This window comes from Protopterus annectens, chromosome 4.part0 (genome assembly GCF_019279795.1).
Source record: "Protopterus annectens isolate FY-2018-M chromosome 4.part0, PAN1.0, whole genome shotgun sequence".
In the NCBI taxonomy this organism is placed as follows: domain Eukaryota; kingdom Metazoa; phylum Chordata; order Ceratodontiformes; family Protopteridae; genus Protopterus; species Protopterus annectens.
Window position 1 is genome coordinate 1,520,793,442 of NC_056733.1, and position 22,350 is coordinate 1,520,815,791.

Sequence of the window (22,350 nt, forward strand, 5' to 3'; positions counted from 1 at the left end):
ATATATATATATATATATATATATATATATATATATATATGTATGTATGTGTGTGTGTATGTATACACATACACACCCCTACCACCCAACACTACAACCTGTGAGAGATTCACTTATATAGCCAAACTGGAAGCAAATCGCTCTCTTCACCCAAGACTAGACAGTCAAAAGGAGGAGGTAAACACTTGCACCACACCACAATCCTCACGTAGTCCCTCAAAACCCACACCCATATTTGCGGAGGCTCTCAATAAAAATCTACCCAAGCAACAGGGACCTCCAAAGCAGAAATGCAAGCAACCTCCACCCCCCAACACAACCCAGATGACGACACACAGGCCACAAACTGTGCCACTCGACCACAGCCCAGCCCGTAAGGCTTAACAACGTACCCAACACTCTAGTCATGGGTGACTCTATAGTCAGGCACAATGATGTTGCACTCACCAGGCTAGACAAGGAGAAAGTTACTGTCAGCTGCCTGGTGCCAGGATCCACCACATAACGCACACATTCAGGTCACTCCACAACAAGTACAAATATGACTCTGTCATTGTCCATGTTGGTGTGAATGTCATTGTCCATGTTGGTGTGAATGACCAGAGACATACCTCCCTGGACTACATGAAGAGACATGGGGGAGCGCTCCGATCTTGTAGCCCAGGCAGATATGACCCTAGCCCTGAGTAGCATCCTGCCATCACACAGAATGATACCACAATACAAGGACAAAATGATTGACTTCAACAACTGGCTAAACTTCTGGTGTCATTCTAAGGGGATCCAGTATCTGTCTGCCTGGGATGACATGATTGACAAACCACTATGTTTTGCCAGAGATGGCCTGCACCTGTCGTCCTTGATATTCTGGCTAAGGCTCTTGCCACCCCTGTAGTGCCTTTTTTAGGCAAGGTTCAAATGACAAATTCACCACCATAACAGGTACAAGCAAGCAAAATCTGAGGGTAATGCTACTCAGTGCTAGAAGTCTAAACCTCAAGATGCACTCAAGGCACTCCTTAAAATGGATCGACATCTGTGCAGTGACAAGAGACTTGGTTCAAGGCTCCAGAGAGTACACCTGCATTACCAGGCTATAATTCATACCACACTTGGCAGCCTAACCTGGACCGAAATAATGAAGGTGGAGGCATGTCCATATTCATTAAGGATATCCACACCTCCAGGCTAGTTGCTCATCAGCATAATGCATCCGAAATTATCCAAGTGCAACTAACTCTGGGCAAGACCGCAGTCCAAATTGTAGCTTGCTACAGATCCCCCACCATGCCCCAGGATTCCCATTCCTCATTTCTTGATGCACTGGAAAATATTAGGGTACAACCTAACTTTTACTATCCTGCCATTAAAGGGGCACTATCTCGTTTCTAAAATCAGTTGCTTGCTGGAGTACTTTGCTTATTTTTTTAGTGCAGTGTAAGTCACATGTTCAAAGAGAGGCAGGATTTTCAGAGAAGGTGTTGGCATACTGCAGGTCAGATTTCACAAATTTCAGTGGGGGGTGGTCATTACAGGAAATGCTAATGGTTTCTTCTTTTGTATTTTCTTCCCATCCACCCATATTATCTGAATGAATGACTGACGGATTCTCTGGCTGAGGCTAAACCAATATAGGTTCATACTAGGCTATCTGCCCTAGGGCATTTATAAGCCTAGCCAGAGTTGTGTGGCTTTCACCACCCCTTAGGTTGAAGAATACTATACCCATTAGTTTGCCGTGCCTCTGTCCAGCAGTGATACAGAGATGATCCCTGGGGTAAACCTACAATCTCCCATCCACTGGTCAAGATTCCTCTTGAACAGAGCCAGCGAGGTGCTCTGTCTCACATGGACCGGGATTCTGTTCCACAGCATAGGGAGTCTCTGTGTGATGAATCTGTCCCTCCAGCACGTCCTATTTATATCCGTGTTGAGGTTTAAGTCTCTTGCTCTTGTGGCTCTGGTGGATTTGGATTTTTTTGAGGTGGAGCATGTCCATTTATTCCGGGTTGGACATGGCCTTGTATGTCAGGCACAGGTCACCTCTGAGCAGACAGTATGCGACTGAATAGAGCTGGAGTTTCTTCAGTCTGGCAGCATATGGCATATTTTTGAGCCCCTTTATCCTTTTGGTGAGGAACTTTTGGGGTCTTTCCAATTGCTGCAGGTGTCGGGTAAGATACATTCCGAATGGGGCATTGTACTCAATCATTGGTCTGATAAGTGAAGAGTACAGGGGAACAATGACCTCCCTTGATCTGGATGTGAATCCCTTCATAATCAGGTGGGCAATGTAGAAGGTCCTCCTAACCACTTTGGCAATGTGAGTGTCAAAAGAAAGGTTACTGTCAACTTGGGTCCCCAGGTCCCTGATAACCTCTTCTGTGCTTAATGGATTGCCACCTATGTGGTAACTTGGGGTTACCTTGTTTTTACCAAAGGGTATGACTATACATTTTTTGGCATTTAGCTTAAGGCCATGGCTGTGGCACCAGTTATCCGTTTCTATGAGACCTCTCTGAAGGATTTCTGTGTCTGATTTTCAGCTATGGCGCCCAGTTTGCAGTCATCTGCAAACTGTCAGCCACAATCCTCCTAGGTTTGCCTGCACTTCTGAAAAGTAGATGCCGAACAAGAGGGGGCCCAGGACTGAGCCCTGTGGGACACCGCTTGTGACCATGTTTGGAGTCTGACATGGCACCAGCAGCTCTAACCCTGTGGGTTCTGTCCTTGAGCCAGTTTGCAACTCATCTTGTGACATATGGGTTTACATTTAAGCTGGTGAGCTTTTCTATGATACCCAAGTGGGGTATTGTGTCGAAAGCTTTTGCAAGGTCAAGGTAGGCTGTGAACTGCCTTACCCTCATCAGTGGCCTTGGTGACTGTTTCAAAAGTCGACCAAGTTCAAGAGGCATGATCTGCCCTTGACAAAGCCGAATTGCGTAGGATCCAATGTCTGTAGGTCCCCTATGTCTTTGAGTTCCATTATGATCCTCTCCATAGCTTTGCAAACCAGGCTTGTTAAGCTTATGGTGCGGTAATTACCAGGGTCCGTAGAAGCACCGCCTTTGTGGAGTGGGACCGCAGTTGCCGTACGCCACTCTTTGGGTACATATCCTGTGGTAAGGCTAAGATTAAACAGCAGCCTTATGTGTGGGTTTAGTTCCTCATTGAGTTTGTGTAGCACACAGCTGGGGACACCATCCGGTCCCATTGATGCTGTGTTTTTAGCTTTATAGAGAGCAGCTCTCACTTGGGCATTTGAGATGATTGGGAGGCTACACTCTGCTGGGATAGATATTTCTCCTTTTGGGGGGGGGGGAATTTTCACTGAACCTGTCTGCCAGTATGTTTGCAATGTCTGTGGGTTCAGTGATTTGTATCCTTATGTTCAGAATTAGTCCAAATCTGGGAGTTTCCACCCAGATTTCTAACATAGCTAAAGAAGGCCTTATGATTGTCTTTTGAGTCCTTGGCGATTTTTTTCTCTCAAAGTTGGCCTTGGATGATTTTATGAGTGATCGTAGTTTTTTTACTAGTATTGATCAGAGATGTCTTCCCTTTTAGGGATTTTGCTCTATCTTGTAGTAACTTTCTCCTCTTGTTGTAAAGTTTGTTTATGGCTGGGGCCCACCAGATTGGGAGCTTGCCTTTGGTGGAAAGGGTCTTGATTTTATTTGGGATTGCTTGATCCATGCAATCCTGGAGGTGCTCTTAGAAAGCATTTGTAAGGGATTTAGCAGCGTGGGTTTTGGTTTCCAATGGCTCAGGGGCCTTGAAGGATACCACACCAGTCTTAAGTGTGAAGTTGGTTTTTGAGAAGTTCTTCACTGTGGCCTATTTTGTTGGTGGGGGCGGGATGTGGATCAATAGTGAGATTAATTTATGGTCTGATCTCACCAATGAGGGATATCCGGTGTGGAGCATTTTGTCCCCATGTTTGTGATCAGGTCTAGTATATTTTCACCTCTTGTGGGAATGGTGACAAGTTGTTCCATAGCATTTGAGTTTATGAACTCCAGGAACCTTTGGGCTAGGGTATTGGGGCTTGTAATGTTCCCAGTCTGTTTGGGTAGTTGAAGTCACCCAATATGATGGTGTTTGTAGAGACATTTGTACTCTCCAGTGCCTTCAGGAAGGCTGTGTGGGGTTCCTGAGTTTGAGAGGGTAGCCTGTAACATGCTACAAACTGTAGAGCAGTTTTGCCTATGGTTAATTGCACCTGAATGATCTCTGATGCTTCGTGAGTTGCCACCAGCCTGGAGGTGTGGGTATCCTTGATGAATATGGATAGACCCCCTCCTTTTGTTGTACGGTCTGGGTTTTGGGGCTGGAACGCATGATATGAGGTAAAACCTGATAGTGCCGGGGTGCTCTCAGGAGCCTTGAACCAGGTTTCAGTCACAGCACAGACACCGATGTTCTCCATACTAAGGAGGGCTTTGAGGGCGTGCATCTTGAGATTTAGACTTCTGGCATTGAGCAGCATTACCCTTAGTTTTTTTTCCATTATTGTTTTCTAGGGTGGTGGGTTTAAAATTTGCGCCTTGTTTAAAAAAGGCACTATGGGAGTGGCAAGAGCCTTTGCCAATATCCGGAAACCCAGGGGTGGCGGGTGCAAGCCGTCCCTTGCGAAGCAGTGTGGCTTGTCAAGCATGTCATTCCAGGCAGACTGACATTGGATCCCCTTAGAATGACACCAGAAATTAAGCCAATTATTAAAACTGATCATTTTGTCTCTGTATTGTGGCATCATTCTTGGTGAAGGTAGGATACTGCTCAGGGTCATACCAGCCTGGGCTACATAATCTGAGAGCTCCTTTATGTCTCGTGTAGTCCAGGGAGGTACGTCTTGGGTCATTCACACCGTCATGGTCAATGACAGAGTCATACTTGTACTTGCTGTGGAGTGACCAGAGTGCTTGTTATGTGGTGGATTCTAGTGCCCGACAGGCAGCTTACTGTGACCCTCTCCTTGTTCAGTCTGGTGAGTGGGACGTCAGTGTGTCTGACTATGGAGTCACCTATGAGAAGTGTGTCTGGCATTGTGTTTGGCCTTAAGGGCTGTGACTGATTTGCACACTGACTTTGTGATCTATGTGTTGCTTGTGTTATGTCATGAGGTGGCAGTTGTTTGGGTGTCTGCTTTGGAGGCCTCTGCTGTTTTGGTAGATTTTTGATCAGTGCCTCAGAGTATGTTTTTGTGTGTTTATGTGTTTGATTTGTAGTTGTGATATGAGACTGGGTTTATGGTGTGTGTGGTTACCTTCTCCTCCTGTCTGGTTTTGCCAGTCCTGAGTTGAGAGAGCTCAGCCTCCAGTTTGGCTGTATAGTTGCATCTCTCGCATGTATTTGTTTTGTGGGAGGAGGAGAGGGTTGTCTGTGTACATGAGGCAATTGTAACATTGCCTCAATATTCCCAGATTCGCCAGCTGAGCAGGAGAGGACGCTAGCAACTGACCCTTTGACATGCTAGAAGAAATAAAACGTTTGCTGTGTAACTGAGTCAGAAAGGACCTATAGGGAAGTGGGTACTCAAGGGGGTTTTAAACTAGTGAAGTACTTTGTATAATATAGAAGTGCTTTACCTGACTAAAAAATGCTTTAGGAACAAGTGCTGAGCTTTACAGATAGAGAATAGACTGTTTAGATTACAACTAGAGCAGTTCTAAGGGAAAAATGAAGTGCAGACTTTACGGAGCCAGAAATAGTTTAACCGGCGCTGCCCGATGGTGCTCTAGTGGCAACTCCGCGCTAAATGCAGAAAAGGCAATAAGTCAGTAGTACAGGCTAGCACACTTTAGTGGGCAGCCAAACAATTAAATTAAACTGCAAACCAACACTTTTCGACTTGAATTAGACTAATTTCGACTAAAATGTACTTTTAAGTGCAGATAATAAAAAATGCAGTAAATAACTATGAAAACAGTTAAATCTTGCTCTAGGTAAGCAGTAGAAGGTAAAACAAATATAAAAAACAGCAGGATACTTAATCAGGAAAGCAGTCGCTTTTTTCAGTTCTCTGTAGCCAGGAAGACTCAACAGGACCACGTGGAGCTGTGTCTGAGCAATATGGCTTCAAAAAAATGCCAGAGGCAGATTTTAACCAGGGAACTTCAAAAGAGCTAGAAAAGGTCCAAAATGACCAATTACTACAGCTTCTTGTGCTGAGGTCACTTCCCTCAAGGACAGGTAGGCTATTCAAGGCTCCCCACTCCCACTGGTGAGCTAAAACTTCCTTCTATCCAAGTAAGGCAATGGACAACACTAACTACAACACAGCCCAGGATACAGCAAGGCCTGTCACACTCAGATCTGAAGCCTTTGCAGTAATGAATCTTTGGTATTTGCTTTTTTTTTTTTTTTTTTTTTTTTTTTTAAACTTCCCAACTTTGGCAATTGTATTTTCTTTTGTTTTGTTTTGTTTCATGCTTGTTGGCAGATGTTTTTTTTTTTTTTCCCTTTCACTAGTAGTTATTTTTCATGTATTCAGTAATAGTGTTGCTTACTGTGCATGCACTAATGCAGACGTACATTTACACGACAGTTTCCCTCATTTCACAGGACAGCATTGCTTTAGGCAGTTGCATCTGAGTTGCAAATGTCCCACGATTCTAGAAGAATAAAATCTTATAATGTTTCAATAAAAACAGGTCAGACAACTTTGAAATTGAATTGTGTTACTGTACTAAAATTATTTTCCCATTAGCCGACACCCTTCAGGAATCGCATAGTAACTGTCTGTATAATGCTGATTCCATCCAACTGAATTTATTTTCTTTTTCTTCCCTGCACTGTGGTAAGTTAGGAGCTTTCACTCTCTCTTTTCCTGAATATTTGACTGCAGTAGAGTTACACTGGTTACATTTTTCCTGAATATTTGACTGCAGTAGAGTTACACTGGTTACCATTTGAAAGTTGAGGCAAACATAGTCTCTAGTTCCCTATATTTCCTGTCTGTGTGCATAAGTATGTTTGCAATATGTAATCTAAGTTTTTATTCATGTGGTTGTAAAAACACAGCCTTGCTATGTCTAACTGACTGGCTTGCAATTCAAGGCATTCTTGAATATCTTGTCAAATTTGTATATGCTGGATGTGATAATCATACCTCTTAGAGCAAGAAATCTGGACAAAGCCGTAAATAGAAATGGGACAAGGGTCCAAAAATAGGGGCAATTTTTAAATACTGCTCTTACAAACTTAGAAAGTTGCTAGAATAGCAGGTTTTGCATTAGCATGAATATTCTGAAGGGTATGAAAAACTCAAACTTCTACCATTATTTTCTAACTTCAGTCTTAAATGATTTGTCACTAATTTGCCAGAACCTCAAAAATGGACCAAAAATTTTGTGATACAGATGGCTATGTTGATGAGACCACTTACCCCCTTATCAAGATAGAAATAGATAATTTAAATGCATGTCATGTCATTGTGTGTTTATCATATGTATTGCTTTGATTGTTAAAAATGTATTTGTTGTATCTGTCTTTATAGATCCACATATATACACATAAGTGTGTGATATATATATCTACACATACATACACACACACAAATCTGTTTCTGAATTTGTCTCTGTTTATGTATACAGACGTACACACACCTGTATATATACATGCACACACTCATACACTGACATGCAGGAGGTATTTTGACTAAGGTGAAAGTATAGCTGCTCCTAACAGCATTCATATCACTGAGCCTTTATTGCTAGTTTTACAAGTAACAGTATTTTTATTTATCATATGCTACTTGACAAGAGTGTGACTCAAACTACAGGAATTAGACACACACAAGCTTAACCAGACGTATCTGTAAGGTCATAGAACTAATCATCATTGACCCTATAAATAAGGGCATAGGTGATCCCCAAACCCTTCATCGGACACAGCTTGGTTTTGTAAAAGACAGGTCATGCCTGTTGAACCTAGTAGACCTCTTCAAAAATGCCACCAGAGCCATAAATGAAGGGAAATATGTGCATACAATCTACCTTGACTTAGCAAAGGCCTTTGACACAGTCCCACATTCGGGCATCGTTGATAAACTCTCCCAGTTGAATATCAACCCTTATGTTGTCAGGTGGGTTGCTAACTGGCTCACCAACAGGTCACACTCAGTCAAAGTTGGGGACTTTACCTCAACCAGCAGAACTGTCAGCAGTGGAGTTCCACAGTGGTCAGTGCTGAGCCCCCTGTTTGGACTATACTTTTCAGGCAAAAGAGGGGCTGTGCCTGACTAAGTTTGCTGGTGACTGCAAATTAGGTGCAATCACAATGTCAATATACTTCGAGAGGGACTTACACAAATCAGTGGTTGGTGCCAAAGCTCTGGACTTGGTTAGTGCTAAAAATGCATTATCATCCCCTTCGGTAAAAACGATATCCCTGCAGACTGTCATATAATAATACCCCAACGTAACAACTCAGTAGTGAGAGACTTGGGGAATGCAAGCTGACTGCAGCCTAAAACTTTGACCATTGTGTGTCTACTGTGGTAAGGAAGGCATTGTATGTTGCTCACCCCATTATCAAAGCCATTGCCTCAAGAGGAAACAAGGTCATCTAAACAGAGAAAAAGGTCAAAACACCCCTGTACTCGACCCTTATCAGACCAATAGAGTACAAGACTTCCTTTGGTATGTACCTTACAAGGCACCTGCAGCAACTTGAGAGGCCTCGGGAGATTTCCAACCAAGAAAATTACAGGGTCTCCACCACATGTCCTACACTGACACATAGAAGTCACCATCACTGTACTCAGTTGCGTACTGACTACTTAGATAAGACTTGTGCCTGGCCTGCAGAATAATCTTGGATCCAAACCTAATTGAAATGCTGCACATCTAAAACTCAAATGGGATAAGGGTCACTTGCTCTAGGGAACTTAATCTGGCCTGTGACATAGCGCCTGCTGGAGAGAGAGTTGTGTCTCAGAGGTTACCACTCCTCTGGAATAGACTGCCAGTTCACATCATACAAAGCCCTCTATGACCCTGTTCGTGTGTAGCCTGGATGGAAAACCATAAATTCCTTGCCGGGGATTTCACCTATAACCCTCCTAGTTATGGGTAGCCATTGCTAACTAAGATCTTGAGTTTAGGCTAGAGCCTTTGTAATGGTTTCTCTAGAATTATATTTGGTACACACGGCTAGGCTTAATGACCTTTGGGTCAGTGGTGTAGTAACCACCAATGAACCTATTAAGTAACAAGAGTATTCTTGCCTTCAGACATCTAAATTTTTAGATACCTTACTTGTGTGTTGGTACACCCTCAGACTGCACTGCACTTTTTTCTTCAGGATAACTGTTGCCATATTCCGAAAAAAATGGAGGGGGAGGTACTTAAGAAGCAAGCTCAGCAGCAGGTGGCCAGGAGTAATTACATGTCGACATTAATTTACCATTACATAGTTGGAGTTCTTCCTGTATATACAAAGAGAAGGCAAACAAGGTACTCCCAACTCAAAATCGGACAACATATGTATTCAGGCAGGGAGCAATCGGCAAAAAGGGTGAGGTGAAGAATAATTGGGCATTTTACACTATGTTGCTTTCACAGTGGGCTCCATTCCAAGAGAGTGGCACTGGAAACTGCACCAGTGTGTGTACAGATTCATTCATAGTATCGGTGGACATATGAGAATAATAAACACCCCTCAGTACAGGTAATTAGGTGGCTTACAAAAGGGTACTACAGCAGTTTAGAGACAATAGGAAGAAGCAAGGTTGTCCAGTTGTATGTCTCCTAGCAGTAATTGCTACTGGGCACACACCTTACTACTGTTGGAGGTACAGGTTAAAGGCCACATTACACCTGGCAAGCAATCAGCTGGCTGCACAAAGGCATGGGGAGATAGTGTGAGCCTTATGGGACAAACTCCAAATATGTCATCACTAATACAGCAGATTGTTTTTCGTGGCCTGTTGTTTATCAGCCCTATGTGGAGCAGTTAGCTGGTTAAAATAAGAATATGCTAATGATGATTGGGAGAAACCTATTACTGATCAGGAGGCGAAGAACAGTGGCTGGCTCTAGCCTCAGGAGCCACAGAATAGAATGTAGTACAATGTCTGCAACATTAATAAACACTGTGCCTATAACACAAGTCCACTCACAGTTTTACCACAGAGTGGTACTTTAGAAGGAACAGTTTTCTGCCATGAGAAGGGTACCCTGCTTACCCAGCTTCAGGTGAGGGCTGTATTGAAGAAAAGGCAGAATGCTGAAGCTTGAACCCCAAAGATATATACCACATTCTTAGATTCCACACTCATTTAGCATAGTGGCAGCTTCTTGTGTGCAGCAGGCAAGGACATCATAAGAGAACATCAAGAAATTTGGAAAATGGAAGTACATCACTTATGAAAGCCGAAAAATCTTCTACCTCACCATTGTCTTGCAGAACCTGGGCGTAACCTGCAAGACGCACATTTCACCTTCCAATATTACCTTTTGTGGGCTAGAGCTTCTTGCATGTTTGATCACCTTGAACCCTGCTGGTGCTTTTCCATGTGAATGGAGTGCAGAAGAGTATGCTCAATTGGCTGTTTGTTTTTCTTAGGGCAAAGAAGCACACCAAGGGCTAGCCCCCACCACCCCTCACTTGCATACCTTTTCTTACCCTCAGAAACCCATAGCTATCTCTGCAGCTATCTTTCCAATGAATATCCTATTCCCTAAAATAAAAATCCCTCCCTCCTTCCTTCTTACATCCAGAAACAAAGCGAAATATCAATACCTATCCACTAAAAATGAAATATCCCAAGGACCATGCTCTCATCAGACCATAACGCATTTTCCCACATGCGTTTGGGAGACCTGATGTATTGTTTTGTAAATTTTAGCCGGGCCTGGATGCTTTTCTTTGTAAGAAAAGGCGTCCGTCCCCATACCCATAGCCCAGACATATGGTGAATACGGGAGATTGTTGTCACGTGTAGTACACAACCAGTACTTGCCAGAAATTCCTCCAGCTCCTTCAGTGTTGCTGTAGGTCTCTTGGCAGCCTCCCTAACCAGTTTTCATCTTGTCTTTTTATCAGTCTTGGAGGGACATCCAGTTCTTTGCAACGTCACTGTTGTCTCATTTTTTTCTTCACTTTTTGATGACTGTCTTCACTGTGTTCCATGGTATATCCAATGCTGTGGAAATTTTTTTGTACCCTTCTCCTGACTGATACCTTTCAACAATGAGCCCTTTGATGCTTTGTAAGCTCTCTGCGAACCATGGCTTTTGTTGTAGCAGGCAACTGAGTAAATGTCAGGAAAATCCTACTATGACGGCTCAAGTTTATTTGGAGTTAATCAGAGGTGTTCATCGTGTTGCAGTCATGACTGTAGGGTTCTCCCCTGCCGGCAGGCAGCCCCAGGTCGGCCAGAATCCCAAAGTCTGTGTCCGGCGTCGGCTGTTCAACCATGCTCCCTGACGTCAGAGCGCCAGGAGTATAAAGCTGACAGCCGACGCCATCTTCTCCAGTCTTTCTTGCCGTGCGGTGATAGCAGTTGGCAAGTGCTGGTCGGCTGAAACTTTTTTTCTTGCTCCACTCCGATGTCAGAAAAAGTTAATTGTATTTCATGTGGGAAGCAAATACCTCATAAGGATTTTCATTCTTACTGTATTCCTTACGCCACTGTGCAGGTACCGTCTTCCGAAGGGGTTTTCAGGCCTACTCGGCTAGTAGTAAAGGCAAAGACTCCTAAATCAAAGACTTCAACACAGGCCTTTTCTGAACCAGCTCCCAAGTCACAGAAACAGTTACTCAAGATGGCGGAGGATTTACTTACTATGATTAGGGGTTCACATCCCCCTCCAGACAAAAGGCCAAGGCAGGATGTTTGTTATGATTCCTCTGATCAGGCTTCTGTTTCCTCAGTTTCTTCTGATCAGGAATATTCTTTCCCTCCTTATGAGGATTCTGATGCTGAAGAATCCATTCATTCAGCTTCTCCCCCTGAGGATTTCTCTTTTGGGGAAACTTTGCATGAAATGAGGGAACGTTTCCACTGGGAAGGACAGGAGTATTCTGAATCCAAGAAAAGACTGAGGGATTTTCTTCTTCTTCCACAACATAGACCCCTGGCTATTCCTCCTGTTTTGGATATTGTGGATGATGCCTTTTCGGAGGCTAACTTAACCCCTGACTCTCTTCCTCCTGCTCCTGTTAAACCTGATAGATATTACAGGGTTCCTGATTCCCATCAGTTTTTATACAAGAACCCTGCTGCTGACCCTGAAACCATTTCTCAGGGTCCTAAGGGAGTTAAGGCTGCTTCTGCCAAAAATCCCATTCCTACTGAAAAGGATTCTCTATCTTTAGAAAGATGGGGCAAAAAGGTGTACACTTCTGCTACTTTGTCCATTAGGGCTTTAAACTGTCAGTTTCATATGCTTCAATACCAGCAATTTCTCTCGTCTGTCTTAAAACAAAAGCTTACTTCCATTTCTGCCTGTGCAGATAAGGAATTACATGACTTATTGCATGCCACTGAACAGGTTGGGAAGCATGGTTTACACTGGATTTGATGCCTTGGAGGCTTCTTGTAGGGCTGTGGCCTCTGGCACAGTCATTAGAAGGCATGCATGGCTAAAGGAACAAAATTTACTGAACAAGTAAAGGCTAAATTATTGGATGCTCCTGTTCAGCATAATGTTTTGTTTGGATCAAAAGCTGAAGAGGTGATTAAAAAGATGGAGGATAAGGCGAAATCCAAGATTTCTTACAAGTACAGCCCCCTAAATTTAGCAGGAATTGGCCTTCAAAAAATTGGTCCTTTCCCACTTCAGACAGGCCTCAGAGGGGTAGATATAGACGCTCCAGTGGGAGGCCTCAAACACAAGCTTCTTATAGACCAAGACAGTGGACTGCTTCCACCCCTAGGGGAGGAGAGGACAGGTCACAATCTCAAAGGAAACCAACTCAATGACTCCCTCTGTTGGGCTACAGGAACTTCTTGCCTGGAAGCCCCTCTCTGAGGAAAACTCTTTATCAAAATTGGACTCAAATAACCCAAGACAAATGGGTTTTGGATGTGGTTTTAAGAGGTTACAAATTCCATTTTCATACCTTGCCAAGGCCAAGCGGATGGCCAGACCTTCCAAAACATCAATGGACGGAGGCCTTAAAACCAGGTGGAAGCATTTTTTGGCTATAAATGCCATAGAACTGGTTCCTCTTTCAGAGATGGGAAAAGGTTTTTACTCAAGGCTCTTTCTAGTCCCAAGGAAGCAAAACTCATGGAGACCCTTTCTGGATCTGTCGGTCATGAACACCTTTCTAGAGATTCCAAAATTCAAGATGCTTACTCTACAGCAGCTACTTCCAATGCTGTCCAAAGATGCATGGATGGTAACTTTGGATTTAAAGGAGGCATATTTACACATTCCCATCAGGCAGGATCACAGAAAATACCTCGGGTTCAAGGCCGGATCGAGGCACTTTCAATTCTCTGCGCTGCCCTTTGGATTGTCTACTGCGCCCATTGCCTGGTTCCAGTAGTAGCTTACTGCAGACTCAAGGGAATTCAAATTTACCCTTATCTGGACGATTGTCTAATTCAGGCAGACAGCAAGGATGTCTTACTCCAACATCTAGAATTTGTACAGAACCTCCTCAAGTTCCTGGGATTTGACACCATCACAACAGATAACTTTTCTGGGTGCACTTCTAAACACCACAACCCAGATGGCATTTCTGACATCTGAAAAACAATTGCAGCTGGCTTCAACTTTCAAAACCTTGGCAACTCGACTCAACTATCTGCAAGGAAATTCCTGCAGGCTTTGGGTTACATGGCCTCCTGCATCCTTCTCGTACCATATGCAAGACTACACATGCGAAAAATACAGTGGTACCTAAAGTGTAAGGTCTCAGCATTGCCACAGTTTAGACATACTGATCTCTGTCCTTCCTTGCCTTCAAAAGGAATTTCTTTGGTGGTCCAGGGCATGTGCTCTAAAAGGGAAACCCTTTTGTCTGCCTCCTGCCACTCAGATTCTAACCACGGACGCCTCGGATTATGCTTGGGGAGCCCATTTTCAGGGCAATTGTTTGCAGGGCCTTTGGACAAAGGATTAGAAGCACCTGCATATCAATTTAAAGGAAATGTTAGCCGTTCAGAAAGCTCTATTGGCCTTCAGGAATCTTTTACAACCAGGACAACTGCTAATACGGACAGACAACACCACAGTTATGTGGTACATAAGCAAGGGGGATCTCATTCCTACCCCCTTTGCAGACTAGCCATGGATCTATGGAACACAGCTCTAGCTTGCAATTTGGATCTTCAAGCTTTGTTTCTACCAGGGAAACAAAACTTCCTGGCAGACGGTCTGAGCAGAAACCTTTCAGATCCACACGAGTGGATGCTGGACACCAAAATATTCAGGATGATAACAGCAGTCTGGGGATGTCCTCACCTAGACCTCTTTGCATCCCATCTCAATCATCAACTACAGAATTTTTGCACCAGGTCTTTCCACAGAGAAGCTTAGAAAGTGGACGCCCTGTCATTCAGTTGGAGGAACCTCTCGGGATATGCCTTTCCGCCTCTTCCTCTTCTTCCACAGGTTTTTATTGAAGATAAAACAGGACAAGCCCAAGATGATGATCTTGCTGGCTCCAAATTGGCCTCAGCAGTTTTGGTATCCAACTCTAAAAAAAACTATGTCTGGAGCCCCCTTGGGTTTTACCTCAGTCTCCGAACCTTCTGTCCCAACAACAGGGTCAGGTTCTACACTGTCAAACTCTCAGCCCAGCGGCCTGGTTAATCCAGGGCCTTTGATTTCTTCTTGCTGCCCAAGCAGGTTATGGATGTCATTTTAGAAGCCAGACATCCTAGCACTAGAAAATCTTATGCAGGAAAATGGAAAAGATTTTGTTCCTGGATGCAGGCTCAGGATTCTGATCCTCTTCTTCCTAACATTACTTTTACTTTACTTGACAGATCTCTTACATAAGGGTCTCTTTCTCTTCCATCAAGATACATGCCTCTGCTATTTCTGCTCATTATAATACAGACCCTCCCATCTTTTCCCACCAGCTCAGACAGTTTCTCAGAGGAGCTAAGAACTTGAGACCTCCTAGATCTCCTCCCATTCCTGCTTGGGATCTCCGCTATGTTTTGGAAAAACTAATCTTGCCTCCTTTTGAGCCTGCTGCCTCTTCTGACATCAAGTTTTTATCTTGGAAGACAGCTATCCTGTTGACCCTAACCTCTGCCAGGAGAGTTTCAGAGTTACAAACTCTTATGGCTGTGGAACCTTATATTATTTTTCATCAAGACAGGTTTCTTTGAGGACTAATCCTACCTTCATGCCTAAGGTGGTTTCCAAAGTGGCTTTAAATCAAATGATTCACTTGCTAACCTTTTTCCCCACTCCTCAAAATAAAGGAAAGGATCTTACATTCCTTGGATGTACACAGACCACTACGTTTTTACCCGAACAGAACCAAGGACATCAGAAAATCAGAACAATTGTTTGTTTCTTATGCTTCAAGTTCCCAAGGTAAAGCCATTTCAAAACGGACCCTTTCTAAATGGATTGCTCATGGAATCAGATTTTGTTATTCTCACCATGGAAAGCAAATCCCAGGGAGTATACAGACTCATTCCACCAGAGCTGCTGCCACTTCTGCGGCCTTCCTCAGGGGAGTCCCTACAAAGGACATTTTGGAAGCTGCAACTTAAGCACTACAATCTACTTCTCTACTCTAAGTCTAGGACAAGCTTTGCCTCTGCAGTCTTGCAGGGCCGTTTAGCCGCCCCTTCCTCTTATGACCACCTCCCTTTCTTTCAGCTTTGGGATTCTACCCTACAGTCATGACTGCAACAGTGAAACACTATGAACATAGTACAGTTGTGTACACCTACCATAAATGTAGATGTTAGTGTCTTCACTGTTGCAGTCTGGGTTTCCCTCCCTCCTGTCCCCTCTTATTTTTACTTTTGTGTATTTCCTTTTTTCACCATTCTTCTGAGGTGTATTTGCAAAGGTTATGGGACCTTTATCATTTTGGGACTCCTGACATCTGGGGCAAGAAAAACTGGAGAAGATAGCGTTGGCTGTCAGCTTTATACTCCTGGCACTCTGTCAGGGAGCATGGTTGAACAGCCGACGCCGGACCCAGACTTTGGGATTCTGGCTGACCTGGGGCTGCCTGCCGGCAGGGGAGAACCCTACAGTCATGACTGCAACAGTAAAGACACTTAACATCTTCATTTATGGTAGGTGTACACAAAATTGATGGCAGGTGTATACCCAAGAAGACTGAATGCTGTATTAGTTTAAGGGTGTACACACAACAAAGTTTTAATGGGCACAGTTATGCAACCAGTGTGTTGTACGTTTTTTTTTTTATATTTTTTCCCCCAACATATTTGTTTTTCAATTTAATTGTACAGGTTATAGGTCACACTAAAGGTGGGAAAAGTTTTGAAATGATATTTGTGCTTTTTTTTTATCACAAAAACCTGGCATTTTAACGGGTGTGTATACTTTTTATATCCACTGTGTGTAGCTTCTATGTAACGCCCTAAGCTTTTGTAATACACTGCCTATTGCTCTTTAGATTTACAAACTTTCTTTTATTATAAAACGGTTTACTTCCTATGCTTTTATTATCAACCTTTTGTTTTTAGTGTGGTTTAATTTTGTAACTACTGTATGAGATGTGTTAACCACTTGTATATCTCAGTTGTTTAATGTTTTAATTGTTTTGTATAATTCGGAGCTTTTCTCCCTGGGCCTCTGTTGTAAAATGTTGTGAGCTTAGTCGGACAGTCCTGGTCAACAAATGTAAAATAAATAATCCGTCTCATTTGTATGTCATTACTGTAAGGTTTAGCTTTACACACTGTAGTATTTTTCCCTTCAGAATACCCCCCCCCCCCCCACTGTGTTGTCCTGTAAGAGCACAAATTATATACACACATAAGGTACCTGTAAACAATGAAAACAACAAATAGATGCGTGCTGTGCTCTCCAATGTACCAGGAGTTAAACTTATCCTGTGTTTGAAATTTAATTTATTCCCCTTATTTCTTTATTCAGCTGTTTATCTGTTTCTTTACTATTTCAGTTTGATAACCATATAAGTGGGAGGCTGACAGACCATTTTTTTAATCAAAACCTGAGCTCCATGGTGCAAGACACAAACAGAAAACTGTAAATAGAATATAAAGAATTATACCATTTGGCAAAATGCAGAGTGGGATCCAAGCAAGATGATAGTTGAAAAAATATAAGAAATGCAAAGTGATAGTTATAATTCAACCTCATTTCCATGTAAGAACAGCATTATATTTGTATGTATGTACATCTGTAAAATGTATAAATATGATGTTTAACAGAGTGGCTATGTTAAGTATAGACCTCTCCATTTTTATTTATTTTTAGTTTTGTGTAATGGTGTTCTTTACACTAATGAATGTGTATTATAGATGTCTTGCATTGTTATTTTTCAGCAAAGTTTCTTTGCCACAAAATATCACACTTGCTTTTATTTGAAATTTACACTATTTCACTGTAAACCTATTAAATTATATCTGTCTATGCCTAGATATGTTGTGGTTATATAACTGTCAATAAAATAAACCATGACTTCACATTGAACCGGTGTCTGTTTGCTTGTTTATTTTGTAAAATAAATGAAACTACAATTTCACATGGAATATGTGTGTCTGTTTACTTATCTATGTATAAAGTTGTACTGGTTAGTTCTAATTAAAAACAAAAAGGTTTCTCTACTGTATAGGAATATACATGCAATAACAGCCATAGCAAATATGACCACCCCTGCAGATTACAACATCGATAACACTCTCCTAAGAGTAGACCTAGTGGTAAGGGACTTGATAACTCGGGTTGACCGTAACCTCAGCATTGATCACCATGTGTCCACAGTGGTGAGAAAATCCTTCTATGTGGGGCAAGTTATATAAGGTATGGCATCCAGACCAAAGGAGATCATAATTCCACAATCCATAGCCCTCATTAGACCAATACTCTTCTGCTTGTACGTGACCAAGCATGTGTAACAACTATAGTGGCCATAGATATTCCTCATTAAAAGAATAAAGGGTGTAAATAACATGTCCTATGAGGAAAACACAAAACCCTTGTCCCTGTACTTCTACAGACTACTGGGAGATGATCTATACCTAGCCTACAAGACCACCTCAGATCCAGCCCTGATGGATATGCTACACATTCACAGAGCAAACAGCACAAGAATTACCCTGTCCCTGTACTTCTACAGACTACTGGGAGATGATCTATACCTAGCCTACAAGACCACCTCAGATCCAGCCCTGATGGATATGCTACACATTCACAGAGCAAACAGCACAAGAATTACCCTATCTAAGAATCTAAACTATCTGTGACATAAGCAAAACATGTTGGAGGAACAATCTTCTATCTGGAAATTTTGGGCTTCTACAAGGTGCTGCTGTCCATAAAGGCCACAGGTGACTAGCAGGGATGAATTTATGATTTCCCATCTGTTGGTCCAAAATGTTTGAATAAGCTAGAGATTACCATTTTTCCTGGAAAATACTCCCCATTTCTGTGAAACGGAGCTCTTCTTTAAGCTTATTCAAACAACATTTTGGACCAACAGATGGGAAATCATAAATTCATCCCTGCTCGTCACCTGTGGCCTTTATGGACAGCAGCACCTTGTAGAAGCCCAAAATTTCCAGATAGAAGATTTTCAAAAAGATTAGGAGACAAATCAGAAGAAAGAAAAATTCTTGCAGAAACTGTCAAAACCTTCAAATGCATGTTTGAGTTCATTATGAAAACCATTATATCGACAAAACCTTTGGGCCATTTGGAAAAAAGCAACAATGAAACTACAAAAATGAAAAAAAAAAAAAAAAAAACGCCACCTAGAAATTTTTGAAAGGCATGAAAAATATACACGAGAGAGAGAAATCTGATTTGCTGCAATATTTATGCAAAGGAAAAAGCCAAAGCAATCAATACCAGAAAACATTTCCAAATATATTTGAAGAAAAAATACACAGTGTATCCAGGTATGGAAACCTTCGTCACACAAAAAATAAGATCAAGAGAGAATGTAAAACAGAAGATTAGTACAGTAGAAGTTAAAAACATAGAAGTTGAAGTTATCTAATACTTCCAACCTGAAGGATTTAGTGTAAAGTTTAACATTAGTTTGTCACAGCTTGATGGAACAATTGGCCCCAAAGTAAGGATAACCGAAAAGAAGAAATATGGATGTTTGAAAGTCGAATAACATTAATATGGTGCAGTATGTATGCAAAGGAGAGAGAGCAAAACAAATCACTACAGAAAGTGTCACCAGAGGTAGTTGCAGAGAAATAAAGGCAAAGGCATCCGGATACACAAAATTCCACAATGCAAAAAAAAAAAAAAGAAAGAAAAAAGGGGGAAAGTAGAAAAAAGGATTAGTAATGTGGAAGTTAAAGAAATAGAAACTGATGTTATGCATTACCTGAGATTTAATGTAGAAAATCCTACAGTGGTGTCACAGCATCATGGAACAATGAGTCTAACAGATGGTGCAACAGGAAGCATTTGATCGCTTGCCACATTAGGATTCTCTACAGCTTTCAGTAAGAAAAGAGTACAAAAGTTCATTTGGAGTTGCACAGCAAGGGAAGGAGCAAGAAGCCTTGGCAACTCTGACACAGCCAGTGTTGTGGAGTGAATCCCTATATGAAAAAGCAACAGATGATGCAGGATGAAGAGAACATGTCACAGGAAGGTGTTCAGGAACTTTCCGTGGAGTCTCTGCAGCAAATGGAGAGCAAGGATAACGGCTACTTTACTTAATAGAGATGAATAGGTTTTTTCATTGATCAAAAAACTATTACAAAAAGGCAATAAAACCCAAAATGTTAGAATTCAGATTAAACAAATGTACACAGTAATTAAATCTATCAACAGAAATTTGTGTAATTTAACAGATGGAAATAGGCTAACTTGCAGCCAAATAACAGATAGTCTTACCACAAAAACACAGGGCAGTAAGGGAAAGGAAGGGAATAAATCAAATGCCATCATGTAAGTACTGAATAGAGAAAACTGTAAAGCATTTAAGACAAGAAGTGTTACTGTTAATAGAGTACAGCAGAGGGAACAGATCAAGACAGATATTCAGAAAGATATGACAAAAGCAATGCACAGTATCAAAAGGGATCAAGATCTATTGTGTACTGTCTTAAATTATAGACTGCAACTATCATCATGGGCAGAAAAACTTAGATAATGCAGATAAATATAAAAAATGTACAAAATAAGTAATTTATTGATGACCCAAAAAACTCAAAATCATGGTCTAAAACTAAATACCAAAAAAATGCATTACTGTATCTTTTGGGAAGTCATCTATGCCTGGGAACTACCACACTAACAATATGTATCTAAGACTTGACCCAGTTGTTCCAGATTTGAGCACTTATCTGGACAGTGAATTAACTTTTGACCAATATGTGTCTGGTGTTGTAAGAAAGTCCTTCTATATTTCACAGATTATAAACAAAGGGATTGGGTCTAGATCTAGGGATGTCATTGACACCCCCCCCTTTACTGAGATTTCATTGGGCCAATCATTGCCTATAATACCCCCCTTTGGCATGTATCTGTTTAGGCACATGCAAGAACTGGAGATCCCACAAAGATACCCTACTAAAAGGATACAAGGCCTAAACAACAGGTCCTACATAGATCAACTGAAATCCCTGCCACTATACTTGGTATCCTAAATACTCCAAAGATGTGACCTTTGCCTGTCATAGAAGGCATGCTCTGACCTATTACTAATGGATTTACTGCACATCAGTAAGTCGTATTGCATCAGAAATACTTTGCCTAGGTGTCTAAACCTTGTCTGCAACATTGGGACAGGTATATTTCCGAGGATGCTGCTGTGGTACAGACTCCCCATCCACATAAAACAAATTTCATCCCTGTCCTTTTTCGAGTGCAACTTAGATGTATGGATGGGAAAACAATTTACCCCAGAAGTTCTCCATGGACTACAAATGGGCAGATGCAGCTCATAAATGAATTATTCTAGGCATGGCTACACTCAAATTATCTAGGGTATGATCCAGAGGGAATATGAGAGACTGCCCGAGATACAGCACACAAGGCCGGAGATGGTTTTAATTTGAGTATCCATAATGTGGAATATACTAGAAATCCATTGTACATATCTAGCACCTACAATCCCCCACTTCATCCATCCTTACAGTTGTTCGAAAACCTATGTGAGCTAGATTTTCTGAATTTGGATGGTAGAAAGTTTAAAAATAAAACATACAATATGTCCAAAGAGGAGTATGATTATTTACAGAAATTGATTACAGAAATTGAAGTCTAATGGTGGGGTGAGAATCATGAAACCAGATAAAGGTGGAGGTGTGGTGATTTATAGATGTCAATTTGTACAATGCAAAAATGAAAAGGATATTGGATGGCAAAACATATAAAAAAGTTTCTTTAAATGAATTAAATGGAGCTTACAGGAGGATTAAAGGTGCATTGAAGGCGGTATTACCATCAATGAATTGAATTACATACCCACCCAAGGACGCTCACCATTTTTGGCCTGCCTAAAATCCATAAAGACCTTAATGACCCCCCCCCCCCCCCATGAGACCCATTGTGGATGGTCGAAGATCTATTACACAACCTGTTGCTAAATACTTAGATCTGCAAATTGAAAGAGGTATTGGAAGGTGAGACCCACTTATGTAGAGACTCATGGGAGTTTTTGAAAAGAATAAATGGTCTTGATTATACCAACACAGGAGTATTTATAACCATCGACATCAAAGTTCTATATACAGTCATACCACACAAGTTAGGTATGGTTTTGTGACTATTTTGTGGAAAAGGGAATAGCCCACAGCAAGGTTAATGAACAATTAATTGAGACTGTGTTGTACAGCAATTTTATTTTATTTAATAATGAGTTTTATCTACAATTGGAGGGTGTGTCTATGGGTTCAGCAGGTGGGGGCCTTTACTCTAATGTCGTAATGCTTCAATGGGAAAACAAATTTCTGTTAAAATCCTCTTATTTCTCATTTTGTGTTGCATGTGGTTTTTGGATGGCATTTTTATTTTTTGGACAGGGCCCCCAAAATGATTTATGAGTTCTTAGATTATGTGAATAGCTCGACAATCTTTTTGAAGTTTACCCTTACTATTGGTGCTAATGAAATTTCGTATTTGGATATCAAATTAATGAAAGACAGGGAACAGAAAGTACTCAAATCAGAAATTTTTTAGGAGCTGTGGTTAAAGGGCAGTTTGTAAGGGCTGCATGCATGGTTACACCAGCTTC

The 22,350-nt window shown here is 41.7% G+C and overlaps 1 protein-coding gene across 2 annotated transcripts in view; it reads left to right on the plus strand.

Annotated features, from left to right (window-relative positions):
* The window catches only part of LOC122799937 (CD276 antigen-like), a 200,020-nt gene that overhangs the window by 7,561 nt on the left and 170,109 nt on the right, over nucleotides 1–22,350 (plus strand). The window lies entirely within an intron of this gene.